Source organism: Stegodyphus dumicola, chromosome 6 (genome assembly GCF_044657685.1).
Source record: "Stegodyphus dumicola isolate Sdum_Otavi_A_Nest chromosome 6, ASM4465768v1".
Taxonomy (NCBI): domain Eukaryota; kingdom Metazoa; phylum Arthropoda; class Arachnida; order Araneae; family Eresidae; genus Stegodyphus; species Stegodyphus dumicola.
In genome coordinates this window covers 137,188,511-137,201,654 of record NC_140773.1, presented here as the reverse complement: position 1 = coordinate 137,201,654, position 13,144 = coordinate 137,188,511, and the positions used below count along the sequence as shown (strand labels likewise).

Here is a 13,144-nt window from a genome sequence, read left to right as displayed (position 1 = left end):
AAAATCGATAATCCGGAATCGCCGAAGTCCCAACGAGTCCGGATTAATGACTTTTGACTTTAATTAGATAATTTTAGCTTATACCGTCCGTTATACATAAAACGCGCACACGAAAACGTATTCTGAGCTTGCACACACGCATATGCACTGTTGTAAAGGTCTTACGCGCACGCGTAAACACCTATGCGCATGTGTCAACGCGGTACATGCACAGAAAGTTTTTAGCTTTGAGGTCCGGATTATGGGTATCCGAAGTAACGACTTTTGAATGTAGTAATTCACATATCGAATAATACCAAAAACAGTAAATTCTTTATAATTTTATGAATTTTATACTTTTCAAATTTTTAAACACATTTTTTATATTTTGAAGTTTTAACACATACTTCCTTGTTAAACTCGCCACCATGGTTAGTCAAAGAAATAAGCAGATTTAAACTGATATATAACGTGCAAATTTCAAATGTCGCCAAAGGTAACCTTTTTAACAAAGAAATACCTTTTTATCATAATTTTTTTCTAGCATTGAACCTGAAATCTTCATGTTGCAATTTATTATTTTACCTGGACTTTTTTTAGTAAGAAATTTACTACCTTATTTTAAACAGTAAAATAGATATATAGTTGTTACAAATTATTGTAATATACATAGACATAAACACAAGGGAGGAAAAATCATACTTTTTAAATTGATTTTTGTTTTATATTAAATAATAAAATGCATGTTTTCTTTCAGACAGAGCAAAAGTTAACATGTTAGTGTACCAGTAAATGGATAATATTCTGTTATAATGATTTGTAATTCACTGCAATGAATATTGAAATCAAGAATAAGATTCAGGCCAAAAAATTTAACTAATTCTACAAAAATAGAATCCTACCTTTCCATAACTTCACCATTTGCATTACTTATAACCACCTGTTGTTTTCACATGTTACATTTAAAAATTTATTAAGCTTCAGATTTTACAAATAACAAACAAAAATGTTATTCCATTCATTTAAAAGTCCTGCATTTAAAAAGCCCAAAAAATATTCTGTGATATATTTTAGTCTTTCAAATACAGACAACCACAAATTATAATAAACACAAGGATATTATGATTTCAAAGCAAATATTTTTGGTCTCCTAACGGATTGCATTTTGTAAATAAGATAAATTTATTTCCATCAAAAAATCTACTGAAAAATATTGATAACTATCTTGACTAAGGTAATAATCACCAAAGAAGATTAAAATCATCTAAAAACTGCTGCTTGCCATCTTAGGCATATGCATTATATCTTAATTATAAAAGGAATCAATGTATTTAAAATATGTAAATTTCATAAGGGAAGCTTATATTAATGTAGTAATTTATCAATTTTGTTCTAATAATTTTCCTGAAGTAGAAAAAATAAAAATAAACCTTAAATTTCTTTCATAACTAATACAAATTCATAATGTGAATACAAAATACATATTCATGCATTTCATAATTTGAAACATATTTTGTTAATTTAATTAGAAATATAAATGCATTATAAATATGTCTTAAAATCAAAGAAAAATTGGAAATTTGATATAAAACAGCTCAGAATGCAGGCTGCATCCTAAAATTTGATTTTTGAGATACAAATTTTAAAATATGCTATAAAAAGCATAAACAAGGATTTTTTTTGGCATGATGCAAGAAATTATGCTAATAGTCTTATTAACTAAAAAAATATGGGAATTATACAATTTTACTTTTGCTTGCAACATCTGATGTACATCAAAATTTACGTGAAAAAAATCCTACAAACTTTTCCAACAAGTATGGAAGGAATAACTGACTGCATCCGTAATTAAAAAATCATAAACAATCATTGCTTGATTTACTACGTCAAAGAATTATAATTATAGCTATCAAATGAAATCAAATATTAATCACTTATTAAATAAAAATAGTATCTCTCACATTTTCAGAAACCATCATATAATTTACCAATTTTTAAGTGAAATTCAATCAGGTTTCTTTTAAAGTAAAGCGACATAAAAAGAACTGTTCGAATTTATAAGATGTAGTTAATTCGGATGTATTAACAGTATGCATGTATGTATGTTTGTATGCATACATATACATGTGTATATATATATATGTGTGTGTGTGTGTGTGTGTGTGTATGTATGTTCCCCTTTCCCATGCTCTTCTATTTTCAAATTATGAAGTGGAAAATGAGAAAGGGGAAAAATTATTTTTACTTTACGCAGACCAAATTACAATAATTAGTTCCATAATTTATTAGGAACGTTAAATAACATGCTTATCGTTAAATAGCATGTTCAGTTTATATGGTTGTTTTTTACAAAGTTAAACATATTTAAATTCTTGAAATTTAATTCTGAATTTTCAGTAAAAAGAGAAGATTCTTGGGTAACACAAAAATTAATAAATATATGTTTGCACGCGTATATCATGGACAGATTTCTTTATACGCTGTAATAAGTATTAGACAATTTAGACTAAATATAAAATTCAGACTTAAAATACAATAACAAATAATGGATTGCGAATTCAAAATCATAGTTATTTTCTAACACTCTAGTAACCATTTGAGATCAAATCAGGCAGAGAGTTAGAGCTTAAACAAAATTAAAACTTACCGTTCAGTGCGTCGATTAATTTTTATAGCTAATCCGTGTAACAGATGCTGGGGTATAATACACAATACATTTCATTTCGTCAGCAAATATGATGACTCACTTCATTGGATAATCCAACACTTGTAAGGGTACCATTAGCAACACACGAAACCTTCACAAAAACTTCCTTCTGTATGCCGACTTGCGTCTTCCATATGCAGTGCTCTCTTCAACCGCAGCAGAACACGCCGCCATCACCCAGGGGGGGGCCCAAGAGCTATGCGCAGTGCAGGGAGAAAGTTATGCCACATACGCATGACGTCATGTGGGTGACAGTGTTAGTTCTTCGCGTTTGTTTACTTTCGTTGCATCAACAGTTTGATTTGATTTGTGTTTTTAATTTGCTATTATACCTAGGCGGAAGTGGCAAATTGTGTTATAGCGTTGTGTCAGAATTATACACGTTAATACGTTTTTTGGCGGAAAACACTCTTTACAACCAGATAAAATAACTATTTTTTAATGAATTTATGTAGTTTTCATACATAACTGTGATGTAATTTTACATTTATTTTTCATTTTACTGCTATTTTACATTTAAATTGAAAAATTTCTCATTTTATATCCTTTTTTATCATAATCTTCATTTTGTGTATGAGACTTACATCGTAGTGAGATATTTAAACTCAGTTTACCAATACTGAGTACCTGAATGATTAGTTAATAAATTCGCCTATCCAATTTCATTCACATGTTTTGGTTACTTTCTTTACATCCCAAACGTAATTCTATGTATTGAAGCAGCGTCAGGGTTACGCTTTGCGAACTAAGTAAACTGATACATGCCTCACCGTGAGGAAAGAACAATTTCTCGACCACACTATGATGCAAACATCGAATGAGTGAGTGACATATTTCCTTCAGTGTTATTTAACTGATGCATTACAGGTATGTGTGATGTAATTTAATTGGTATAACTTACACATGCTTGAACCTGAAGGAAAACAAATCTGTGTATAATGCTAGAATACAAATAGCGAAAGAGTAAGTAAGATATTCTGTTCAGTGTTATTTAACTGCTGCATATGTTTTAATTTTGATTCCATATAACTTGTTTTTAATTATAAGAGAAAGAAAAATAATTCAATATTGAACACATATTTCGAGTATAACAAAAATATTTTAAGAAACAACCTGATAAAAAATACAGTACATTAGTAATTAAAAATATTTAATTTATGTACAGGCTGAATTGAAATTAAGATGTGGTGGTGTGTTTAATTATGGCAAAGCACACTAGGGCTATCTGCGTAATAGGTGTGATGCCTTCGTGGAGGACTTTCTCAGGGAAACTGGCTCGTATACACGTTACACATGAGGAAAACCACGAAAACGCCCATGCAGCCAGAGCGTTCGCGGGATTCGTACCGAACTACCAGTGTTCAGCGACTTTACCGCTCGGCCGCTGGTGGGCCCATTGTGGAATGAAAATCAAACCATTAGATAGCGAGATCTTAATTGCCTCACATAATTTCTACACCAAATGTGATAATCACGAAAATGAAGCTGTACGTAGCATAGGAGATTATGACTATACAGTACGTAGCATAGGAGATTATGACTATACAGTATAAAGTATAATGACGGATATTAAGAAATTTGTAGAATTTTATGGTATTTAAATATGAATTTGTTAAGTCAAATCTTTTTATATACATTTTTGCTTGAGATATGTAATTTAAACTGAAAATCACGATCATATATTTCTCATGGAATGTCAAAGTTCATTTGTATTAAAAAAAGTGCATGAGCAATGAAAATAAATAGATAATACTTTTTGATTATGTTTTTACCATGGTCTTAGCAGTTATGCCATAATGTGTTCTGTTCAACAAGATTTATTTAGTGCAAACAATACTACGAAAAAATATTGAAAAATACCTTGTTTTACAATATTTATTTCCCTTAATTAACTTAAATATCGTTTTTCATTTTCTAATGCTTTCCTTTACGAAAAGAATTTAATGTTTACAATTATTTTCAGCATTCGTACGAATTCTGTGCATAAAATAAACATTTTCTTTAACAAAAAGAAATCGGAAAGTACCCGGTATTTCCCGTGTATCTACCACATATAAAATGATCATTTTGCTTTAGTTTACATTTTTTCCATTACCAAAATCATGTAGCAGACGCGTCGGCCGATGCGTCTTGTCTCCCAGGTGACGTCACTACCAGCAACCAATGGCACGCTTTTTCCGTTCCTGGCCTAACCTTAGTATATTAAAGAACCTTGGCCATCACCAACGCCTCATCAGGGTTGCTGTAACCTTATCCTCATCCGACTGCCTATTTTGATGCATTTATCTACTCTAAGGTGAATTGTTTTTTTCTCGCCAACGTTTTTTCCTCAGCTAAATTAAAATGGAAATAATTGCCCTACTCGAAAGAAAATATTATTATCAACTTTTTAATAAATGTTTATATTTTTTTTGTAAATTTTACAATAACGCTTGTCAAATGGATGAATATAAATAATACAATAATTTGAATAATAATAATTTGTTGCAAATAAAAATATTATGCAACTAAATATACTTAAGAATCACTAAAAAATTTAATAACTATTGTAAAATCCATATAAGCATGTTGTAACAATGCCATATGTATAGCATGAGATCAAAAATCTTCATCGTGTAATTAATTGCATTAAAGCCAGAGTCCTAAATATTGCTGCCTGGTGCCTCCCTAGATTCTAAAATTTTCCCGCCCCTAAATTCTACCGAACAGTGTCTCTTGTAAATTCTAAAAATCTTAACACTAGGTGCTTCTCTAAATTATAAAAATAAAAAATTCTGCTACTGCAGCAGCTGCATCGGCTGTGGCTCTGGACCAGTTATCCACAAAATTATCGAACAATTATAGACAAAGATATTTTCGCACCCAGTAAAGGACAGACTTTAACATAATAACAACAACGAAGACTAGTTAAAGAGTAACTCTGTAAGGTGTTTCATGTTAATTAACTAATCATTATAATTTAAACTTTACTATAACTTATTCTTCTTGTAGCTCTCACCAGGATGCAAATTACCTAGCAACGGCGCTTTACTTCATATTCGCATTACTTCGTATTCAACGGTGCATTACATACGTTAGTATGTGTCATCTCCTTACAAATTATTACACGGCACTTCAAAATAATTCTTTTGTAATTTGCTGAAATTTCATTGTAGGCATATCCATCTAAAATTATTTTTCTTTTCCTACGTTCAGAACGTAAAGTTTTTACTCCCTCGTCAATTGATTTTGCGTTTTAAAAAATCTGCCGAAACAATGATGTGTAACGACGTTTTCCATTTTTCAACGACATATATTTTTTATTTATCAGCGGTGCACTACATACATGCTAAGGGTATGTCTTACTACAGTTTATTTTTACAACATATTTTTTAAGTAATGGGTCAAAAAAAAAGAAAGTGTACATTTAACGAAGACCTACAGAAGGAATACCCGTTTATTGAAAAAACTGTAAGCGATTCCGATGTACGCTGCAATACATGTTCTTCAAAATTTGCAATAAGCCGTGATTGAAGTACAGATATTAAATTTCACATAAACAGTAATAAACGTAAAATATCAAATTCTGCTGCTGCATCTAGCTCGTCATTAAAGAATTTTTTCGAACAGGAGAAAATCGGTGATAAGAAGAATTAGCTGCAGTAGAAGATGCTTCTGTATACCATACTATTTGCCTCAACCCATAGCTTTAGGTATATGGACTGTACGTCCAAGCTACTTCAAGTGGCATTTGAGCCTTACCTTGTGAAACATCGGGTATTGTCAGAAACTATTTTGATACATGTCTTTATAAAATAATTTAAGAGAAAAATTTATTGGTCTTTGTGCCGATGATACGAATTCTAACTTTGGAGAAGCTGACAGACGTGGAGAAAATAATGTTTTTGAAACGAAGCGAAAACCTTAACTATGGTTTGATTGGGGTCGGATATGCAGCGCATATTACAATAGAAAATCCCCTGATGTTTGCCTTTTGATACAGAAATGATTATTTCTGAGATATCTTTTAAAAGTTATGTTTCTGAGATGTACTTTAAATGTTATTATAAATGAGTAGAAATATTGAGAATTTCTATAACTTCGTAGAAACCGAATTTTCAATGACACTAGGATATTCACAAAGTTAGCATTACTTCCTGCCATTGAAAGGGGACTCCAAATGTTTTTACCACTGAAAACTGTTTCAATCTCAAGAAAAGTGTCCCACGCTTATTTTTAAATTCTTTGAAAATCCAGTGGCAGAAGCTTGGCTGCATTTTATTAGCACTCAAGCTTCACAATTTCATAAAGTTATTGCAACAATTAAAAATCGAACTGCATCTGTATTTGATGTAATTGCTTCAACGGATGCTCTGAAAGCTTCAGTATTGAACAAGATAGAGGATAACTTTATTACCATAAATGTTAAAAAACTCCAGAAAAACTTGAAAAGAGTATGGAGACATGTTACAATACGAAATTATTGAATTTCAAAAAGCTGGTGCTTTATTTTATCAGAATACTCTTACTTTTCTTTCCTTAAAAGTCTCGACCTCTGTCTAAGGGGTTGTTTCCCAAGGAAAAAGCGTATGCATTCAGATGTTAGAAACGATTTTTAATATAATTTTATTATTTAAAATAAATTTTTCGAGATCAAAATTTCTGCTGAATTTGTTGTTCGGTTACGTAAAAGAAGTGCCAAAGCCTTCTTATTTAGGGTTCCGGTGCTCTCCGACTAGAATTATGATTCATTCTAAAATTAAGAGGTGCCGGAGATGGGCTCCGGCGCAATTTAAGCTCTGCACCAAATTATAAATTATTGGAAATTGATATATATGAGGAAACAATACATCACGGAAGAAAAAAGTACTGGAAAAAAAAAAAAAAAAAAAAAAAAAGATGTGCCCAGTTCAGGTGTGGATGGAAATAACTACTTCTTTTGATAAAAACTAGATTCCTTGTTCAAATGTTTTAAAATTGCCAGAGTTTTTCTTTTGTCTTCCTGGCACTAATGCTGCAACTGAGCGAATATTTAGCATTATGAACAATTTTTGGATTAATGAGAAGACACAGTGTTCACTTTGAAGGGTATGTTAAATACCAAAATAAATGATGATGAAAAATGTACGGTTTTTTGTAAAAAAAAGATCAAAGAAGAAAAAGATGTTCTAATAAATATATTCATGTTTCAGATAAATAAAAGGCTACTTAATCAAAATAATTTACAAGAGTTATAAATTTATTATTTTGTTTAAAGATGACTACTGCATTTTAATTCATTCTTTATTTATTAAAAAATATATATCAATATTAAAAAATAAAACAAGAATTCTTTCCTTTGATTTATGTATATATATTGACTTACATACAAATATCACAATAACAATAATAATATAATAATTTATTTGTAAAAAAAAATTGTTTAAAAAATATGTATATGCCGTCCCGAATTTCGATCTTTGAAATCTGGTCACCTTACAGAAACAGTTTCCATATTCAATTCTAGCTAATAATACTGGCGTTATGAGTAGTGATTCGTCTCGATAGATAGCGCCACTACCGCATAGCTTCTTTTTCAAGTAACGTTGATCCTACAAAAACCAGGATCGATTAGTCGATTTGTCAATGGTAATGATTAAATTACGGAGTTCCTATGGTTCAAAACCATCTATTAGTCGATTTCAGTTGTGTTAACCACTTTTCCTGTAAGAAAAATTCTTCTCGAAATGGTGGCCTTTTCACACGAGTATACTTCTATGAATTCATTCGGATGTTCATTGGGGTCATAATATACATGTAAAGTCTCTTTTGGTGGTACATGTACTAAATATCCTTATTAGAGTTAACACATGTATACTATTTATTAAGTTCCTAAACCCAATTAATGGTTACTATGATCGGCAATATATCGGGACCAAAATATAGCCTATTACTAGAAAAAAAAAAAAAAAAAAAAAAAAAAAAGACCGCCTCAGAGGAGGAGGAAAAAATTAAATCTGATCTATTGGATTCTAACCAAACTCATAATAGCTGATTAAAAGTCTGTTTATTTAAAAAGCATTGTACACTGTAAACAGCAGATTACGCAATAAAACTTTAAAAAATGAGTTTATCATTAAAAATACAAATACATAGAAGTCTTTTAAAGCGTTAAAAAAACATAAAAGTATTTTAAAGCGTTAAAAAAACATAAAAGTATTTCTCCCCCCCCCCCCGCCCTTGAATAAAAGTTAAATCAAATTCCAATTCATAAGGTTAAATCATAAATTTAACGCTGAATAATATTAAAATTTTTCTCAAAGAAAATTTAAGTTTCTTAAAAAATCCAGAGTTTTTTTTTATTTTTTTTTAAATGTAGAATGATATAAAACAGAAAAATAACAATATATTAAAATGTATGTTATAATATATGGAAACAAGTAAGATAGATATAAACATTTTCCTTCTAATCCACCGCAGTTTGTTAGAAGCCTGTATGATTTCTGATGTTCTTGGTGTAAAATAACAGTTCTTGCAAAAAGTTGCTAAGAAGTCTGCAAAAGACGTATTAAATGATTAATATAATGCCGTATTCAGAAAGAAGCTTCATAATATCAAAGGTCAATGGAAGATCATATTCAGAATCAATTGGCAACAACATTTACTGCTTATGTCAGATGGAATTTGATTGAAACTGAATAATAGCGTCTGTTCAAGTTCTTAATAAAGAAACAGGAAAATTGTTTATCTTTATCCAAACATTGCAGGTATTAAAAAAAATTAATGTTGCGGTGAATTGGTAATCTCAGGATCCAAAAACGGAATCTTTATAATCATTATTTTTTTATCTGATACAGTTATGTACAATATGTACAATCTTAAAACTATGCTCTAAGATGAAAACAATCGCATAAGCAATTTTATGTGCAAAAAATAATATGCCCATGACATTCAAATTCAGCGAAGAATCCTTCTTCGCTGCCGTCAAAAGACGTTTTGCTAAACAAGAAGGGTTGCTATAGCATTTGTCTCCTTTCTTACATTTTCGAGTAACACTATAAATTTCAAATATTGCACAAATGCTAAATAAAACTTCCGTAAAGCGAACATATACGATTTTGATCTCCTACACCTGAGAGATAATATTAAACACAGTTATATATTGTAATGAATTGTACAGCCGCGGTAGGATAGCTTCCTCGCAAAGCAAGTTTAGGGTTGCTATAAAATGGCAAAAAAGGCAGAGTTGCCCCATTTGGCGAGAAATCGACCATTTGGCGACAAAATTGGCGATATGCCATAGCGGATGGAGAACCTTCTGGAACGAATTCTTACCGGTTTAGTACAGAATGTTCTCGAACACAAGCCAAAAGCTACATAGCTGCTGGTACGCGGAGAGTTAGATAGTTAGTGAGAGTCCATAACGAATTGACAGTCGGTCAGCGAGTGCCGAGTGCACCGAAAGAGTCTCTTAGTGTATCGCGGTTAGTGCATCGTCGAGAGAGTGTATTGAGCTCTGGGAACGACTGAACCGAGGAAAGTCGGGAGCTGTACTCTTGTGCACCATCGAGTGCATCACGAGTTGTAGCGCGTGGAGTACTTGAGAGTACGTGAAGTTCCGGGAACGACCGAGCAGAGTCCGGAGTTGTACTTTGGTGCTTTGCAGTGAAGCTGCCTTCACCGTCATAGCCTGATTGCCTCAGTCGCTGATTGTTACAGCGTGCGTATAGTAGTTCTTCGACGACTGTAAAAACGTGTTTGGAGCTGTCTTGAGAAATACTGGACAATAAAAGTGTGTTTCGATAATTCATCAAGTGCTGTTGTCATTATTCACTCCAAATCTCTACGAACCCGTAAGTACGTGTTGTAAAGAGAGAAGTAGAGGGCGCTGCTTGGCAGTAGCGCAAGGCATGTAAGTAGAAACGAAATGTCGTTTGATTAGGCAACATGATTTTTGTGAAGGTAGTCCACCTAACAATAGGACAATTGTAAATATGTAAATAACGGATAATAAATAGCATTAGAAAACTGAACCACCGGATGTTTTGTGATTGCTCTACGGGCCGCCATGGATAAATGCAGGTTCGTCATAATGGTGCATCTTACGGAAAGTTTGGATTTGTTAAAGTAAACTTCACGAGGAAGGATGTGTCCAGACCATGCCCTAGGTAAGAGCATGATTATTATTAAATTTTGAACGTGTTTGATTTGAATTTTGATAATTTGCAGTCTTGGGTACATTTGTGTATTAACGCGAAATAATGGCAGAACTAGATAGATTAAAACGAAAGAGAACCGCATTGAGAACGGTAGTATCTAAACTATTAAAGAAAGTCGAGGATAGCTTAGCAAAGAAAGATACAGATGAATTATGCGAAGTGCATGAATTATTAATAGAAAAGAAAAGTAATTTGAAAGAATTAGACGAGGCAATTCATTCCGTAATTGAGATAGATTCTCTAGAAGCGGATGTAGTTAGTTCTGAGGAATATCAGGAAAAATGTTCTCGAGCTATTAAACGAATTAATCGAATGTTGGAAGAGGATAAAATAAGTATTAAAGATCCTGAACAAAACTTGGTTAGACTGCAAAATGTACAAAGTATGGTAAAACTTCCAAAACTAGTTTTAGAGAAATATTCAGGTGATCCTGAAAAAGTTACGGAGTTTTGGAACAGTTACGAAAGCACTATAGACAAAAACGAAAGTCTTAGTAAGATAGAAAAATTCGCATACTTGAAAACATTACTTACAGGTGCCGCGAGTAATGTAGTATCTTCATTAGAATTAAATGCAAAAAATTACGATGAGAGTATAAAATCTTTAAAGGATAGATTCGGGATAAAAGAAATAATAATTAGTCAATTCATGAACAAACTGTTAAATTTAGAACCAGTAAGGAATTCAAATAATATTAAAGCTTTATGTAGGTTATATGATGAAATCGAAATTGCAGTTCGGAATTTGGAAGCTCAAGGAGTTACGAAAGGTTCATTTGGTCAGTTATTAATACCTGTTTTGTTAAAAGCTATTCCAGAAGAGTTCGTTCTGGAATTTAATCGAAGGAAAAACCCAAATGAAGAAATTAATGTTTCAGACTTGTTGGACTTCATAAAGCGGGAAATTGAATGTCGTGAAGCGTCGAGTTTATTGACGCGAGATAAAAGAAATACCTTGCCTCCACGTTTCGAACATGCTAAGTCTGATTATAAAAAAATTCACAGAAATGTACCTACGGCTGCCAGTTTCAATGCTGTTGATAATCGTGCATGCATCTTCTGCGAAAAGTCCCATAATTCATTTTCTTGTGATAAAAGCATTAAAGAAAAATTGTGTAAGTTACGTACTGAAAATAGATGCTTTATTTGTTTTCGAAAATATCACATTTGGAAATCGTGCAGAAATAAAACTAACTGCTTAAAATGCGGGTTTAAGTCGCATCATGAATCACTATGTACAAGTAGTTCAAATCGTAACAAAGCGCGAACGGCTTCAAATCAAAACATAAAAGAATTGTGCGAAAGCTCGCGAGACAATTCAGTAGATGAAACACAGAACTCCCCGAAAGAACACACGCTTTCTGTTGTTCCTTGTGATAAATCATTGAATAAAAATGCTTTATTGCAAACCTGTTCAGTGTTAGCTCATTATGACGGAAAGTCAGAGTTAACTAATTTAATTTTCGATTGTGGTGCTACACGAAGTTTTGTTCATATTAGTGTAGTTAAGAAATTAAACTTAAAATTTGTTGGAGAAGAAACATTGTCTATTTATTCTTTCGGAATGAAATACGCAGTACCTAAAACATATAAGGTTGTCGAATTCTGTGTTTCAGATGCGAAGCAAATGAACAAAATAAAAATCAGCTGTCTGGTCACTGACGCCATAACGGCTGCACATATGACCATGCCGTCAAAACAAACACTAAAAATGATGTATGAGTGCGGATTGCGAATCGCTTGTTTATGTAAAGGAAGCGTTGGAATTCTAATAGGTGTGGATTATTACTGGAAGATGGTAAGGGGGGAAAAGATTGAATTAGGAAAGGAAATTTATGCGATTTCTACTATGTTTGGATGGGTCCCAGTTGGCCTTCAAGATAAAGAGAGCGAAATAGTATCTCAAAACACGGCAATAGTAAACCTTTCTTCTTGCGTAACTGATTCATTGAGATCGTTATGGACTTTAGATTTGATGGGCCTTACCGATGACTCAGCGGTTTCTAACGAGGTGAGAGAAATGATTCAAAGCTTTGAAAAGGAAATACGGGTAGAAGGTAATAGATACTATGTCAGTTTATTATGGAAATCGGAAGCAGGGCAATTAGAAAATAATTCCGGAGTAGCATTAAGACGATTTGAAAGTCTTAAAAATAGACTTATTAGAAATCCTGAGATTTATCAGCAGTATAAATCCGTAATTGAAGAGCAAATGAAGGAGGGTATAGTTGAGAAGTGTTCACAGGAAATAACGGAGGCATCGTATTTTATGCCGCACAGGG

The 13,144-nt window shown here is 32.2% G+C and overlaps 1 protein-coding gene across 4 annotated transcripts in view; it reads right to left on the bottom strand.

Annotated features, from left to right (window-relative positions):
* Window positions 1-2,872, bottom strand: part of LOC118186759 (uncharacterized protein CG43867-like) — a 285,190-nt gene extending 282,318 nt beyond the window's left edge. For all 4 annotated transcript variants that reach the window (XM_085818919.1, XM_085818917.1, XM_085818921.1 and 1 more), the window contains exon 1: window positions 2,627-2,872. The gene's annotated coding sequence lies outside the window, so the exon portion shown is untranslated. The remainder of the gene's footprint in view (window positions 1-2,626) is intronic.
* Window positions 2,873-13,144: the final 10,272 nt, after the last annotated feature.